We start from the raw sequence: 18,176 nt of genomic DNA on the forward strand, positions 1-18,176 counted from the left end.
AAAAAAGTGGATAGTATTTTGATAGGGATTGCATTAAATGTGTAGATTGCTCTAGGTAGCATTGACATCTTCACAATATTTGTTCTTCCAATCCATGAGCATGGAACGTTTTTCCATTTCTTTGTATCTTCCTCAATTTCTTTCTTGAGTATTTTATAGTTCTCTGAGTACAGATTCTTTGCCTCTTTGGTTAGATATATTCCTAGGAGTCTTACAGTTTTGGGTACAGTTGTAAATGGGATCGACTCCTTAATTTCTCTTTCTTCTGTCTTATTGTTGGTGTATAGAAATGCCACTGATTTCTGTGCATTGATTTTATATCCTACCACTTTACTGAATTCCTCTATGAGTTCTAGCAGTTTTGGGGTGGAGTCTTTTGGGTTTTCCACATAAAGTATCATAAAACTACATTATATAAACTTAATAGATCTTGAAATATAGTCACATATCTTAGGATCTCAAAAATGTTTATATGGGATGAGACCTACAAACAAGCAAAAACTTAAAAACTTTAAACACTGTTTTATTGTAAAAGTAAAAAACAAAACGAAACAAAAACGAGTCTGAATAATTTGCTGCAGTGTACATTCCTAGCTACAATGACAGAATTCCTAGAAATTACCTATTTGTAAACCAGTAATTATTTCTTTTTAGGTCGTGTGAAGCTCATAAATCAACTCATGTAGTCTTGATAAAACACAGGTAGGAAATAAGAGGCTTAGTTGCCTAAGGCTCGATGACTTAAAAAATTATTTAGGAATTCCAATGTTTGCCAATTTTTTCCCTTAAAAATAGGGATTATATTTAAAGAGGAAAATTTATGTAGTCTTATAAAAAGAGGTAAAGTATTCCAAAACTAAGAGATGTTGACGCTTAACATTAATTTTAAAAGGAATAACTCTACAGCTTTCTTCTGTATTGATAAATGCAGTTACTACAAACACCAAATTGTCAGTGGCCTGGCATCCTTTCCTTCTGGGTAATTTTGATTTGTGCACTGAAATTAATAGCTAACTTTTATAGAAAGGTAAAGTAGAACATAGTAATTAAAAGAGAAAGTGTGGTTATTAAACTGTGTAACAATTATAAAATCTAGTGTTTTCTATTAATGTTTTAATGAACCAGATAATCTAAATATTTATGATTCTATAGAAAAATTTGTATTTCAGATATTTAGGAAAGTTTCAAGGTACAAGTCTTACACATTTTTTTTGTGAGAATACTTTAGTAAATTAATTACTTTGTTCTTAATAAATTCTGTTTTTCTAATATTTTAGTTGACTAGGAAATTTAAACTCATGGTATTTTAATAACAGATATATTGGAATTCTTCATTAAACTTTCTATAATTAAAAAATTCCAGTTTTATGTATTCAGAATTTTGAGATGTGAGAGGATCTCAGACAAATTTTCAAAAAACTTTTTGTATGTATACTAATTGAGCAATAATAGGGAATTCTAAGATACTAGATATCTTCCTCAAAATCCTCCTGTAACAACAACAACAACAAAAAAGTAATTCAGTGGTACTAAGTGATAATGCTAACTGGAAACTGAATGTATACATTTGTAAGGCTTGACATAACAGTGCAAAACAAAATATATTAAGGTTGTAAGATATTATGTTTTATAAAAAAAGAAAGTGACTTTAAGCTTAGTGAAGTGAAGAAGATTAATAAAATAATATAACAGAACAGGATTTTGCAAAGTTAAAATTTAATTGAATATGTGAAAACAAGTAGATTTTAATATTGTTTGAAACTGAACATAGAAGATAGAATTGTTTTGCCCAGCCTGAAGTCATACATATGAATCTTACACATATAACCATACATTTAAGCACGGCAGATAAACCAGATGGTGGCTAAATGAAACACTTATACAGGGCTTCAGAGATTATATTGCTAGTTTTTCTTTTTCCTACATTTCATAAAGTAGACCAATAGAGCTGATTTCTACTACTCTACCAGAACCTAAATATCAACATCTAAAAATCACACTTTTGAAAAACAAAGAACTGTCCTCTGTTGAAATGATAACACCTTGAATTTGAAATAAACTGCAACAAATCATACATCAAGTAAATACTTCTGTAGCCATGCAGGGTGAGTTATGAATGACTCTAAAACAAAGTAAATTGCACACATATGCATATTACGATGCATACTAGGAATAGATCTATACAGGAAAACTTGAACTTAATTCAGTGCTTTCATTAGTTTATTAGGATCCCTATGGCCAATTGAAGTTATGATATTAAATAGTTAAAGTTTGCTTTATTTGGGGCACACTAATGTATGCTAAACCTATCTTGTATCTTACTGACACAGATATGAAAATTCCATTGCTCAAAATCACTGTGGATCCTTTTATTTAAGAATCATATTAGAAGTCGTAATTGAGGAGCTGGGGTTGCATAGTAGGTTCATGTTGCTGGGATAACAGTGCTCCTAGATCCTATCAGTATACAGAGGAACAAAATAAACACTTGGTTTACTTTGAATGTGTGCTTCATATTGATATTTCCACTTAGTTCTAACACTATGGTACTTCTATTTTTCTTTAACTGATTCATTAATTGTACTAGTTTTTTTTCCTTATATTGAAAATGCTTATTTCTGATATAAAAATTCATAAATCCTAATATAATAGATAGCAAATGGAATACGATAACAAAATTTAAAATACAAGAAAGGAAAGAAACACGAAGAGAGTAAATGAAATGTAAGGTGACAGATATAAGACCCAAATTATCAAGTTTCTCTAACTAATGGAGAAAACATCAGTTAAAGCTGAAGATTGTCAAACTGATTGTTTAAAAAATCAGCTATATTTGGTGTGGTAGCCAGTACAATGTCCCAACCCTGAAAATGTTCAAATTTTAATCCCCAGACCTATGAATATATTAATTTACATGGCACAAGGAACTTTGCAGATGTGAATAAGTTAAAGATACTGAGATAGTCATTCACCATGATCAAGTGGGATTTATTTCTGGGATGCAAGGGTGGTTCAATATTTACAAATCATTCAATGTGATACATCACATCAATAAGAGAAAGGATAAAAACCATATGATCATATCAATAGATGCAGAAAAATCTTTCAACAAAGTATAACATCCATTCATGATAAAAACTCACAACAAAGTAGGTGTAGTGGGAACCTACCTCAACATAATAAAGGCCATATATGAAAAACCCACAGTGAACATCATTCTCAATAGGGAAAACAGAGCTTTTGCCCCAAGGACAGGAAGAAGACAAAGATGTCCACTCTCCCCAAGACCCTGCTTGGAGAAGGAAATACATCAGACCATCAGGTGTGGAATTCCTGCAGTTAAGAAGTCAACACAGTACTGGAAGTCCTAGCAACACCAATTAGACAACAAAAAGAAATAAAAGTCATCCAAATTGGTAAGGAAGAAGTAAAACTTTCACTATTTGCAGATGACATGATACTATATAGAGAAAACCCTAAAGACTCCACCAGAAAACTTCTAGAACTGAAAAATGAATTCAGTAAAGTCAAAGGATAGAATTGTACTCAAAATAATCACATACCTAGGAATAAACCTAACCAAAGAGGTGAAAGACCTGTACTCTGAAAACTATAAAACATTGCTGAAAGAAATTGAAGATGACACAAAGAAATGGCAAGACATTCCATGCTCATGGATTAGAAGAACAAATATTGTTAAAATGTCTATACTACCCAAAGCACTCTACAGATTTCATGCAATCCCTATCAAAACATCAACAGCATTTTTCACAGAACAAGAACAAAAACTCCTAAAACTTGTTTGGAACCATAAAAAAAACCCAATATCCAAAGAAATTTGGAAAAGAAAAACAAAGCTGAGGTATTACAATTCCAGGCTTCAAGTTATATTACAAAGCTATAGTAATCAAAACAGTGTGATACTCGCACAAAAACAGACACATAGATCAATGGAACAGAATACAAAACCCAGAAATAAACCCACAATTATGTAGTCAGTTAATCTTTGACAAAGCGGGAAGGACTATCCAATGGGAAAAGACAGTTTCTTCAATGACATTGGGAAAACTGGACAGCTACATGCAAAAGAATGGAACTTTCTCACAACCTATACAAAAATAAACTCAAAATGGATTAAAGGCCTAAATGTGAGACCTGAAACCATAAAAATCCTAGAAGGGAGCAAAGGCAGTAATGTCTCTGACACCAGCCATAGCAACATTTTTTCTAGATAGGTCTCCTGACACAAGGGAAACAAAGGAAAACATAAACTATTGGGACTACATCAAAATAGAAATCTTCTGCTCATTGAAGGAAACAACCATTGAAACTAAAAGGCAACCTACTGAATGAGAGAAGATATTTGCAAGTGAAATATCCAGTAAGGGTTAGTATCCAAATATATAAGTAACTTAAAAAACTCAACACCACCAAAAAATGAATAATCCAATTAAAAAATGGACAGAAGACACGAACAGACATTTCTCCAAAGAAAACATCCAGATGGCCAACAGACACATGAAAAGTTGCTCAGCACTCATCATCAGGGAATTGCAAATCAAAACTACAATGAGGTATCACCTCACACCTGTCAGAATGGCTAAAATAGAAAACACAGGAAACAACAGGTATTGGCAAGGATGTGGAGAAAAAGGAACCCTCTTATACTGTTGGCGGGAATGCAAACTGGTGCAGTCACTCTGGAAAATAGTATGGAGGTTCCTAAAAAAGTTAAAAATAGAACTACCCTATGATCCAGCAATCACACTATTAGGTATTTATCTGAAAAGTACAAAAACACTGGTTCAAAGGAATATATGCACCCCTATGTTTATAGCAGCATTACTTAAAATAGCCAAATTATGGAAGTAGCCCAAATGTCTATCAGTAGATGAATGGATAAAGATGTAGAATATACAATGGAATATTATTCAGCCATAAAAAAGAATGAAATCTTGCCATTTTCAATGACATGGATGGAGCTAGAGAGTATCATGCTAAGTGAAATAAGTCACAGAAAGACAAATACCATATGATTTCACTCAAATATGGAATTTAAGAAACAAAAATAGGCAAAGGAAAAGAGAGAGGTATATACACACATACAAATCAAGAAACAGACTCTTAACTATAGAGAACAAACTGATGGTTATCAGGGGGAGGTGATTGGGGGGATGGGTGAAATAGGTGATGGGGATTAAGGAGTACACTGGTGATGAGCACTGGGCGATGGATGGAATTGTTTAATCATTGTTTTGTACATCTAAAACTAATATAACACTATGTTAATATACTGTAATTAAAATTTTAAAAAAATTTTAAAAATTTAAAAAATATTTTAAAGAACAACTATCACATGCTTTTCCCTAGTTTCAGTATGTATTTGAGGAGGTCTGTAAATAAATGTTGTACATGTTTAATGTAATTTAAAAAATATATGGTAAAAGAGATTAATACCCACTACCCACAAATCACCCAGTCTTCAAAGAGTCCTCTCTCATCTTCTTTCCTATGTTCTTGGCATTTACATATAAAATTATTATGCTTTATAAACATTTAGGATATAGAGCAAACTTCAATAAAGAATTTATATGACTCAGTCCCATCCTGCAGAATTAAACTTCTGCTTCAGAGGCTCTCCCTGTCAGTCTTAGGTTTATTAGAGAATCTTGAACTTTCCAGGGGAACTGGAAAGGTACAACTGGAGAGTTCAGGAGTTTGGGTATAATTGAATACCAACAATTTTGGTATTCACCATGCTTTTTTTTTTTTTTTAAGGAGTTTTACTCATCTGCATCGGATTTTCTTAATCACAGAGGAAATAATTTAAAGAAAACAGAAATCACAAATCATAACTTGTTCTATTTTCCAAAATAATGTTTGAAGATTTTTCCTCCTTTGTTAGTAGACACTGAAGTTACTCCCTTCCAAGTTGCTTTGTCATAACTTGCCAATTCATTAAGCTTTCCTGAATTTATGGCCATCTGTTGTTCTATTTTTGCTCAAGCAGAAGAATGAAAAAATGCGTTAAACTACATTGTGATTCATTTTGCACCTTACTCAAAACTGGCAGTTCCACAATTAAATGAAATTGTTATCTTGGTAGATGGAATGATGGTCAGTGAAGCATCATTCTATCTTCTGTTGGCTCCAGAAGATCTGCAATTAACCTTACTAGAGCTGTCTGATTTGGCCAAACATGAAGTGTTGTATTAGCAAGTTGGGGTGCTACTTTTTTCTCCTATTAAGAAGAAAGGAAAAGAGAAGAACAGAAAACAAAGACAATAGAAAGAGAAAATGAAGGAAACTAAGTCTTTTATCACAGTCCGTATAATAATGCCTGAATTCCAAAATTAAGTTCAACGGGTACCTTGTTCCAAATAAAATGCAAAGATAGGAGAAACAACACAGCCTTAATAATTTCTGCCTAAAGGTTTGCATAAAGGAAACCAGATAAAATGCATAAGTCCTTTGGGCTCCCAAGACACAGATAATAAGACTAGGACCATGAAATGCCAACATTATAGCTCACAATATTGACTGAGCCATGCCCTAAAGTTCATTATTAGCAAAAGTAATAACTAGTCCTTCAGAGACCCTGCTTGGAGAAGGAAATACATCAGACCATCAGATGTGGAATTCCTGAAGTTAAGAAGTCTTAAAGCTATTTGTGACCTAAATGGGGGGAAAAAAATCATAAAGAGGAAACATACAGATTTAACCTGTTTCTTCTAACTTGCCTGTTCCTTACCCTATGAAATCTGATATATATCCAGGCTGTTAGACTAAAGTAGAAATCATAGAGCTGAAAATGTTTCTGCTATAAGTGATATTCCCCAAGCTATTCTTTATCTTTTTTTTTTTTTTTCTTCACCTCTCACCTTCTACATCAACTTTTCAACCTTTGTTTCTTTAATCTCACACAGCTCATCTGCTGTCAGGGCTTCATTCATTGAGGGAGATCCATCTGGATCCTTAATTTATTCATCAAAATAATGACCAGGGATTTCTCTTTCTAGTGGATGTTTCCATGTGGAATGCAAAAACAAACAAACAAACAAAACTTCCTGGATCATTTGCTCTTCCCCACCATAACAGCCCCCCCCCCCATAATTACCAATTCTGTCAAGAGCACTATCCTTCTAGTCTCATGTTTTTAACATTTTTTTAGTCATTTTAAACTTTCTCTACTACTGTCTAAATCCTTATCATATCATACATGGATTCATCCAGCTACCCACCAAAGCTTCCATGATCATTCTTTTTTTCCTTCTACTATCAGAAAAATGTCTTAGAACATTCTTTGGCATTAATTCTCCATGTGAAAGCCATTAGTGCTCCTTTTTGACTCATGGCATGACATCTAGACTCCTCAGACTATCAAAGCTCTAGATGAATGTTACTAAAAAAATCCCCCCAACATTCCACATTATCAATCAAATCTTGTTTTAAGTTTTCCACAGTGTGAACTCTTACCAGACAAGGGGGTGTATTAGTATTGCTGCTGAAACAAATTACCATAAACTTTTTGGCTTAAAATGACAGAAATGTGTTTATTTTACAGTCTGGATAGCAGAAGTACAAAATGAATTTTAGAGAGCTAAAAGCCAGGACTGCTCTTCCCCGCAGGTTCTCTGGGAGAATCCATTTCCTTGACTTGCTCAGCAAGGTAGAGCTGCTTTCCTTGCATCCCTCTATCTTCAAGGCCAGCAGTACATCTTTAAACCTCTCTCTTCTCCATCTTCACTTTGCCTTATCCTCTCTGGTAAAGTATCCTTGTGCTTCCCTCTTAACGATACTTATGATTGCATTTACGGCCCACCCAGGTAACCTAGAAAAATCTTTCCATCTCAAGAGTCTTGATTACATTGGCAAAGTCCCACATAAGGTAACATTAACCAATTTTGGGAACTAGAATGAGAGTATCTTTAGAGACCATTATTCAGCCTACCTTAGCAGGTAATGGTCTGTATACTATTTTAAGGCAAATTGTATGTGTCTTGTACAAGTTCCCCTACCTCATCCTTATCTAAACCTTGGAATGTCTTTCTATCAATGGGCAATATGGTTCATTTTCCTGGGCAAAAATAATGTAATGGTTTTATATAAAAATATTAGATAGTATCTTCTACTGCTCAATTGAATTCATAGGCATTGTATAGGATATAAATATGTGGTCCTACCTTTCCCAAGCAAAATTTTTACTGAGGAAACAAATAGGTGTTGAATAAATATCAGAGGGAAGAAGTTATTTATAGGCACAATCTCCATTTACTCTTTTTTGTCTTCAACCCTCTCTCACTCTCCACCAATACTGCTCTTGCCCAACACCACAGTGGCATCTCTGTCAGGCTAAGATCCATATGCTCACTTTTGTTTTACCTAATTTTTCAACAGCACTCAAGAATGCCCCCTTTCTATCTGGAAGGGTGTAGGTATTAGTATTAACATTAATATTAGCATTCGAGAGTTCTCCAGAGAAATAGAACCAATATGATATTGGGTTTATATATAGATACCAGTTTTGTGCACAAACACAGAGATAACTGTATATATATGTATGTATATTATATATAACTATATATTATGCATATAGTGTGTATGTGTGCATATATACGTGTGTACGTCACACACACACGTATATATGCCATCACTTTTGGTAACACATTTTCTAGGTGTTTTTGTGGCATTGTCATATTATTCTCTAAGAAATCTCTATTGCATGTGTAATTCTTTTGAGATACTGGACCTAATTCCAGTGTATGGAGGAGAGTAATTTCCCCCACCCCAACTAGCAATTCTCTGACACCAGCTGGATGTCCTACAATTCAGGTCAACTCTGACACTATCAGGTATTTCATATCATATTTTACATCCTTTTATTTTGTGCTTTTCTTGACCTATTTTTTTAGATATACTTTTTTTTTTCTTTTGTGGGTCCTATTTTTCTTATTCTTACTTATGGTTTCTTGTTTATCACTCAGAGAGTCCCCCTTAACATTTCTTGTAAAGCTGTTTTAGTGATCATGAATTCTTTAAACTTTTATTTGTCGGGGAAACTCTTTCTCTCTCCTCCTATTCTGAATGACAGCCTTACTGGATAAAGTATCCTTGGCTGCATATTTGTCCCTTTTAGCACTTTGAATACATCATGCAACCCCTGTCTGGCCTGCAAAGTTTTCACTAAAAAAGCAGTTCATAGCCTTATGGGGTTTCCTTTGCATGTAACTGTCTTCTATTGCAACTTTTAAAATTCTTTCTTTATCACCATTTTTTCCATTTTAATTACTATGTGTCTTGGTGTGGACGTCCTTGGGTTGAATTTGTTGGGGGATCTCTCTGCCTCCTGAATCTGGTTCTGTGTTTCCCTCCCCCGATTTGGGGAGTTTTTGGATAGTATTTCTTTAAATAGATATTCTGCTCCTCTTTCTCTCTCTTCTCCTCCTGGGATTCCTATAATGTGAATGTTATTATGCTTGATGGAGTCACTGAATTCTCTAAGTCTATTCTCACTATGTGGTATTTGTTTGTCTCCTGTTCAGTTTGATTGCTCTCTGTTATTCTATCCTCCAGGTCACTGATACATGCCTCTGCTTCCTGTAGCCTACTATTTATTCCATCTATTATATTTTTAATTTCATTTATTGAGTTCCTTATCTCTGATATGTTATTTTTTATTTCTTCGTTAAGGGTCTCACTACTATCTTCTGCCCTATTCTGAAATCCAGTGAGTGTTTTTATGATTATTACTTTAAAGTCTGTATCAAGTGTATTACTTATTTCTCTTTTACTTAAATCTCCTGCTGTGATTTTGTCTTGTTCTTTCATTTGGGACATATTTCTCTGTCTCTTCATTCTGTCTACCTCTCTGTGTCTGTTTCTGTGTTAGGGAAGTCAGCTACATCTTCTGTTCTTGAAAGTAGTGGTTTTATGAAGAAGAGACCCTGTAGTGCCCCGCAGTGTGCTGTTCCCTGTTCACCAGACTTCCCTAAGTGCCAGTGGGGAGTGTCAGGGGTGGGGGGGTCTCCTATGTGTGTTGCTTCCATCCTGTTATTGTGTCTGAGGTGTTTTTCCATTCAGTCCAGAAGTCTGCAGTGACTCTGCCTGTTGTGGACTGTGTTATTCTCTGTGATGTTGTGAGACCCACGCAGGCCAGCTCTGAGGAAAGGGTTTGACTGCAGAAGGGCTTGGAAGCAGGGTGATAGTGTTAGCAAAATTTGCACTGAATGGCTAGTCCTAAGCAGATCCCCTACAGCCTGATGATTGCCAGGGTGTTGTGCTTAGCAGCAACAGTGGTAGTGGTGGTGGTGTGGGGGGCTCTTGGTGCAGGGTGGCTGGGCACAGTGTACATGCAGTGTTATCAACATTTACACTGAGCTGCTAGTCCTAGGCTGGATGCCCAGAAGCTCATGGTTGTGGCCTCAGGGGAGCAGTTCAGGGAGACAGAAGTTGGGCGGGATGTGTTCTTTAAAATATTTCAAGCAAGATCTCTTACCCTCCTCTACAACCTACTAAAAGCAGGTTTTTCAAAGTGAGGGTATACAGTATAAATATGATAAACAAGTTGAACAAATGGCCAAAAAAGTTTGAGGGAATGCTGATCTATCACAGAGCTATGCCAACTACATGTTGACCCTTCCAATGCAAAGATTTTTCAGAGAAATTAGTAGATACCATCCTGTCCTTCACATCAGGACTATTTGTTAATATGTTTATTTTACACATAGATAGTTTGCACTGCTTAGTAATTAGCATGAATGATTCAAATGCTTGGTAATTCACAGATCAGTTTTCAAAATGATTTTCAAAATAAAAGCAATTAGGTCTTATCACAAAAGAGTTCTCATGGTTTTAAGAAAAGCAAAGTGGAAAAATATAAGAACTGAGATCTTCAATGAGATAAAGATTATAAAGTGTCCATAGAATACTATAACATAGAGGTTAGTTAGAATTTGTGTGTCAGTTCAGTGATGTGGCAAGGCTGGACTCCAAATGACGGAGGGATAATGGGAAAATGTCCATGTAACTGTAGGCAGGGGTCCACACTGCCTCTTCAGTGAGCTTAGCTAGAAATACAGGAGAAGAACAAAATGAGAGGACATTTTTAGAATCAGACTTAAGCATATTTGGTTGAATGAACCATACAAAGGGGGCATTTTATTAGTAAAATAAAATCTTAACTCTATTTGATATCACTAATATCACTGTATCACTAATATCACAAATATCACTATATTTGATATGCTGAGATATTGCCGTTGGTTCCAGTTTGGTGAAGGATTTCTCCCCCCTTCATCTACAGCTTTCATGTTTTTCTTGAGGCCTATGTTTGCACATATTTCAACAATGTTAGGTGCAATATTCATAAGCTTGGAAATTATGCAAAAATGTTTTATGAAGTGGCTACATTCAGGAATAGAGAAGATATCTAAGCCCTCCACAGAAGGTTTATGTTGGAATCTCAGAAATATATTTGACTATTCTCTGAAATAAGAGTTAACAAAAATCAAAGTGTCATATACACCCCCAGTATTCTTTCCTCCACTGAAATATGGAATCACTTTATAGATCACCTTTAAATGTCTAAACTTAATTTTGTACAAAATAATGTGGTACATATTAGAAAGTGAAACTGTTATTAAGTGTATTCATTGGGAAAAAAATTGCTAATGGACCTACAATACCAAAGGAGCAATAAACTATAACTTGAGTGTTTCCAAAAATCTTTTTGATTCTTAATTAGAAGAAAGTAGATTTTTTTTTTTTACTTTATTCACCCTACAGCATCAGTTAGATGTATTTTTTTTTTCACCTTAGAACCTTTTTACAGTACATAGGGGAATGGAAAGTAATTTTTTTCATATTTTTCTCTTTGATGTCTGGTTTAAAAGATAACAAGGAGACAACAATAAAAATAAAATTTAAGGGGCACCTGGGTGGCTCAGTCATTAAGCGTCTGCCTTCGGCTCAGGTCATGATCCCAGGGTTCTGGGATCGAGCCCCACATCGGGCTTCCTGCTTAGCGGGGACTCTGCTTCTCCCTCTCCCTCCACCCCCCCCACCTGCCCCACTCATGCTCTCTCTCAAATAAATAAATCTTTATTTTTCACACACCTGAACATAGATTGAAATTCATATATACCACATAAACTCTGTAATATCTTTCAAATCCAAATTCTTTTGTCTATCTCCACTTTCTTTTTTTTTTAAAGATTTTATTTATTTATTTGACAGAGAGAGACACAGTGAGAGAGGGAACACAAGCAGGGGGAGTGGGAGAGGGAGAAGCAGGCTTCCTGCTGAGCAGGGAGCCCGATGCAGGGCTCAATCCCAGGACCCTTGGATCATGACCTGAGCTGAAGGCAGACGCTTAACGACTGAGCCACCCAGGCGCCCCTTAAATTTTATTTTTATTGTTATCTCCTTGTGATCTTTTAAACCAGACATCAAAAACTAATGATGTAATGTGTGGTTATTAACATAACATAATAAAATTAAAAATAAATAAATTAAATAAATAAATAAACAAATAAAATCTTTAAAAATAAATAAAAAATAAAATTTAAAAAACTAGGAGTTGCTGGGGCACCTGGGTGGCTCAGTTGGTTAGGCGACTGCCTTCGGCTCAGGTCATGATCCTGGAGTCCCGGATCGAGTCCCACATCAGGCTCCCTGCTCAGCAGGGAGTCTGCTTCTCCCTCTGACCCTCCTCGCTCTCATGCTCTCTGTCTCTCATTTTCTCTCTTGCAAATAAATAACATCTTAAAAAAAAAAAAAAAAAAAACAAACTAGGAGTTGCTCACACTTTTAAAGATATTGGAAAACTTAGAAAAGCACACTAAATAAATTTATTTAAGCAAAGCATATTTTCAATATAATTTTAAATTTATAACATTCATTTAAAGATTAAGATGCAAAATATGACCCTATTAATAAATCATCTAACATACATGTTTTTTATTTTTAAACATTCATAGATCTAAAGCAATAGAATACAGAATTTAAAAGAGTTCTTTGCCAAACTTTCTCCATGACCCTATATTAAAAGTCAAAAGAACTTTCTTTTTTATTTTAAAGTTTTTATTTATTTATTTGACAGAGAGAGACACAGCAAGGGAGGGAACACAAGCAGGGAGAGTGGGAGAGGGAGAAGCAGGCTTCCCGCTGGGCAGGGAGCCCAATGCGGGGCTGGATCCCAGAACCCTGGGATCATGACCTGAGCCGAAGGCAGACGCTTAATGACTGAGCCACCCAGGCGTCCCCAAAAGAACTTTCTTGTCTGTCATCAGTTATTTGTTTTAATTGACAATTACTAGTTCTTTCTGAAACTCAGTATTCTCATCTGCAAAATGGGAAGATAATATGCTTCCTTAAAAGGGTGGCTATGAGGATCTAATGAGAAAATATGAGCAAAACTTCTTTGCAAATTGCAATTGAAACAAGGTACTACTGTTATTAAGGCATTTATTACTTTCTACAAAAAAATTTCTTCAGGCATTTACAAATTTATGAAGCAGATAATATATAAAATGCTGGCCTTAAGCATCAGACTTCCATGAAGGAAATTATGTATCTATATTGGAGAAGATTCAAGCAAAAACAATCATCTACTCAACAAGTATTTATAGAATGCTAGGTGCTACTGGAGATAGAGTGGTGACCAAGACAGAAATGACCCTTTTCCTTATCAAACTTACAATCTAAAGCAGACTTTGTAGACAGGGGTCATTTGATGCATATTAAAATACATATTTCTGGCCCTACCTCACATCTACTAAATCACAACTTGGGAATCTGTCCAAAAGCAGCCTGAGAAATTCTTAGGCATGCTGAAGTTTGACATCAATATTCTAAAAAAGATTTTCCATGGAGTATTATTTATATTATAGTGGACCAGGAAAGTGGTGGCTATCTTTCTTCTCTGTTCTTCTCTTTTCTTCTCTTGTAACTCCAACTACCAACTGGAAGGAGTATGGTGTCATAGAAAGAGGTCAAGATTTTGAAGATATAGGTTCTGTCACAGAAAATTGCACTGGAAAAGTTGAATACAATTTTCCTTAATTGTTTAAGACCATTGCAATAGGGGAGGGAGATTGGGCTTAATTCTACTGAAACAAAGGTGTGGGAGAGTTTTAGGCACAGGCGTGAGCTAGTTGAAAGGAACAGGGTGGGGGTGCGGCCATTAGTGGAGACATTGGTCAGTGTGATTAGACCATCTGTGTTTACTAATAGGCAATTATTGAATTTAGGCTACTACCTTCCCGCAGGGAATGGGAAGTAGGGGCGTTATCTTTCTTGATGATTATAAGCTGAGGGAAATGTCAGGGCTGTTCTTGGTCTGTTCCACCACTGTTTCTCACTAACTGTATGAATCTGAACAGGCCATTTTCCCTCTCATGACCAGGACAATAAGGGCATTTGATTACAGGGTTTCCATTAAAACCTCTAATGCTAAAAGTCTGTGTTTCAAAGGCTGTTATTTAGCCACTGTGTACTATTATTGCCGTAATGATTTTTAAAATATTGAAATAATTTTGAAATTGTTTTTAAATAACCTCTGGCTCTCCCTGAGACTCCCACAACTTCCCAAAATGCAGTAAGGGCTTCCAAGATCTTGCTTCAATACTAAGGATTGTGATATTAGTTGTTAAATATTTTATATATTTGAATATCACTTCTTTATGTTACAGTCTACAGTGAGTCAGAAAATGACTAGTAAAAAACATGGCATTTGCAAAAAAAAAAAAAAAAAGAATTCCTAAGATTTCAATATGTCATATATCTCTAAGAATCTTACTAGCCACTGTAATCCTTTATACTTGTAAAAAGTCCCTGATAGTCTATATTTGCTTTCTAGATATTGAAATTTTTTCCTTTATGTTCCTTAAAATCTATTGATTTTGGCCCTGCACAAAATGTGCATGAGACCACAAATGAATCAAAATATTAACTTTCTTTGAAGATTTCTTAGTCTACTAAAGGAAGAAAGAGAAACAAATGCTAAGAGAATGCATGATTAATTCTGATTATAGGTGATAGGTTACAGCTGAGATGTTTGGGAGAATTAAGACCATTTCTAGTAAGATACGTTTGGGGATGGTTGCTTGGATAGAAGATGATTTAGGGGACCTAATAATAAGAATTTTCTTCAAATTTTTGAAGGTTTTTCATGTGGAAGAAGGATTAGACTTGTTCTGTAATGGCCCTAAGGCTTAGAACATACTCAGCAGGGGTTGGGGGGGGGGGCGGAATTACAGGGATATTTGGGGTTGATGTAAGAAATCATTTTTAAAATCAGAGCTAATGCAAATTCCCCATTCTGTATTTCTATAGCACCACTGCCAGAGACTTTGAATTAATGTCAATGAATTAAGTTAAAGATTAATTCATTGGAATTTCTCACCAGACTCTAAGATCCTGGACAAAGACAGCATGGGTTTTAATCCAATGTCTGGTAACTTTTTTCTAGCACGTAACTGAGTATCAGTTTGTGTCAAGTGAATGAATGAATGAATGAATAAAGTGAATCGTTTTTGGTAACATTCCAGCCTAGTCTGAAGGGTCCATTTATAGATACAGTAGAAGTTCAACCATAAATAATTGTTTAGATGAGATTAATTATCACAGCTCAACCAAAATTAGTCTCGTTAAAATGCGGTTCTCTAAAAGGTCCTGGTTGCACATTCTGCATATTAAAATCAGGACTTCAGCACTTAGGTTGGTTTACACAAATCAAATATTCACAACAATACCTGAAGAAAGTCTTTAAGTCCTAAGGAAGATACAGATGCCTAGTTGAAAATGAATAAATTGATGTTCAAGAATGATTACTTCCTCTGGATTTATTGCACAAATATAAATACTATAGTTAGGCTCTGATATAAACTTAGTCATTATGAGAAAAGGGCAAAGTGTCCCACCCAATCAAATCAAAGAGTCAGTGTACTTCTGGTTCACATGCTGATCATAGCACTCTTTATAGTAAGTCTAGCCACTATAAATTAGAGTTGGCATATAAGATGAGAATTATTTTCAGGTTCGTGTCTAAGGAAAGATTCTATTGTTGGCCTAGTATGCACTACTCTTACAAGCCTTGCTATGTTTATCTGTCTCCGCTCTTAGGAACTTAAATTGTCTAGGCTGAGATGTCCAGTATTGAAATCAGGTCCTTTTAGCACGGTTTGCAAATAATATCTGCTAATATGATTCCTCAAAATTCACCTTAATACTTTTATCATGTGGTTTGATATTTTAATACATACTCAGATTTCTGACTTACTGCTTAGGAACTACTAATGTTTCACAAAAGTAGGACTTTTCTCTGGCTTGAGCATGCTGTTTTCATTTTGCTAAATGTCCTGAGTCTTTGGAAATAAGAGGGATGCGTTAAACTCTTCTTGTGGAAAGAAACTCTTGGGATCACATGTAAAATGGATCCCCCACTGGGTAGAAGCAGTGATTCAGTGACACATCTGGTTCCATGCCATTGAACTATTCTCCTCCAAACCCCAGAAGCTCAAAGAATGATCCCATTCCAACATTACATGGACATTATCATTCTGTATACCAAGTCCAGTTGTGAATCTTTAGTTTGACCCTTATAATTTATTAAATGCATGAATGAAGTCAAGAAGAGACCATGGTGATTGTAAAAGGTATGACTTAAGAAGAAGCAGCAAAGTGATGGTGATTCCTGCTTGGTTTTAATTCTAATACATTTTAATGTATTTTAACATTTAATGGTTTTTTTATTTTGTTTTGTTTTTACATTTAATGTTTTTATAAGAAAATTATCAGAATCAGCCCTGTAATAGTTTGGTCTTGAACTTTATCATCTCTTTGTCATACTAGTTACTCTATTTGTCACTGTTCCAATTGAGTATCATTCCCAGATATATTAACCACAGTAGTTAATAGGAGCTTAAAAAGATGAAGTGACACCCAAACTGTATCTTTTCTATAGATTTCGTGGAACGGACTCTACATCCTGACCAAAAGCCAGGATCTGTTTTGTCTATCAAGTTCTCTGCACCCACTGTTCTTGTCACTTTGTCATAGATGGAAATTAAGTTGATTTGACAGAATTTATTTTTTACAGTGTCAAGCAGATTTTACCCGGTACCCATGATTTTCTAGGTGCTTGCAAATTGATTTTTTGATGATATATTTCAGTACGTTTCCAAGTAAAAAGTGATGATGAATAGGTCTGATAATTTTTAGGTTTTTTTTTTTTCCCCTTAATCTTCCCAGGGTGGGAAAAAGAAACACACTAAGTACTGCATTTAGTCTTTCTAATATAGTTGAATCCCCAAGTCCTTTTTAAATTAAAAGATTTTGAGCTGTTAATTGTTCTTCATTGACTTTGGCAAATTCTTGGGGGAAAAAAAAAAGTTTTAAGCCACCAGAACTTGAAGTTCAATGTAACCAGTTTATAAAATTAGTCTTACAATAGAATCCTATATCACACCCTATATCTTTTCCACATATCATAGCTATCCTGTATTTTAAGCTTTCAAATAAGTCTTATGAAACTTCCCATTTGAAGGCTGGCTAACTGGCATCTGTTTATACAATTTATAGTCCTTTTTATGTAGTAAAATTCATTGGTTAAACATGTAAGATTTACTATGCTACAATGTATTTCCGCCCTTGGATTCATTTATCCAAAAAACAGAAACAAACAAACAAACAAAAAAGGCAACATTGTCCTGAATACTATATCATTGTAACAATTACATGTGAGACTCTCTAGACTGGAATAACGTCTATTAGAAAGACAGAATAAAAGTCACGTGGTTAGTTAGATGTGATTACAATCTCCGAGGAGAAAGATTTTTAATAAACTCAAAATAATATCTAGCTTAAAATATATAAAATTAAATTATCCCCAAAACTGTGGTACTTTTTGGTTTGTAGAATAAGATAACTGATATTTTAAAGCACTTTTTGGATGTCAATTACTACACTTAAATACTGCTAATAAAAGCTGATATGCACTGAACACTTACTCCATACCAGGTACTATGGTAAGTTCTTAATAGACATGATTTCATTTACTTTATTCAGCGCATAAGACTTTTGTTGGGAGATATTATTATCATTCCAATTTTTAGGTGAGGAAACTAATGCTTGGATGTTTAAATAATGCATCTAATGTCATATAAATACTGGTGGTT

The sequence above is a fragment of the Neomonachus schauinslandi genome, chromosome 3, assembly GCF_002201575.2.
Source record: "Neomonachus schauinslandi chromosome 3, ASM220157v2, whole genome shotgun sequence".
In the NCBI taxonomy this organism is placed as follows: Eukaryota; Metazoa; Chordata; class Mammalia; order Carnivora; family Phocidae; genus Neomonachus; species Neomonachus schauinslandi.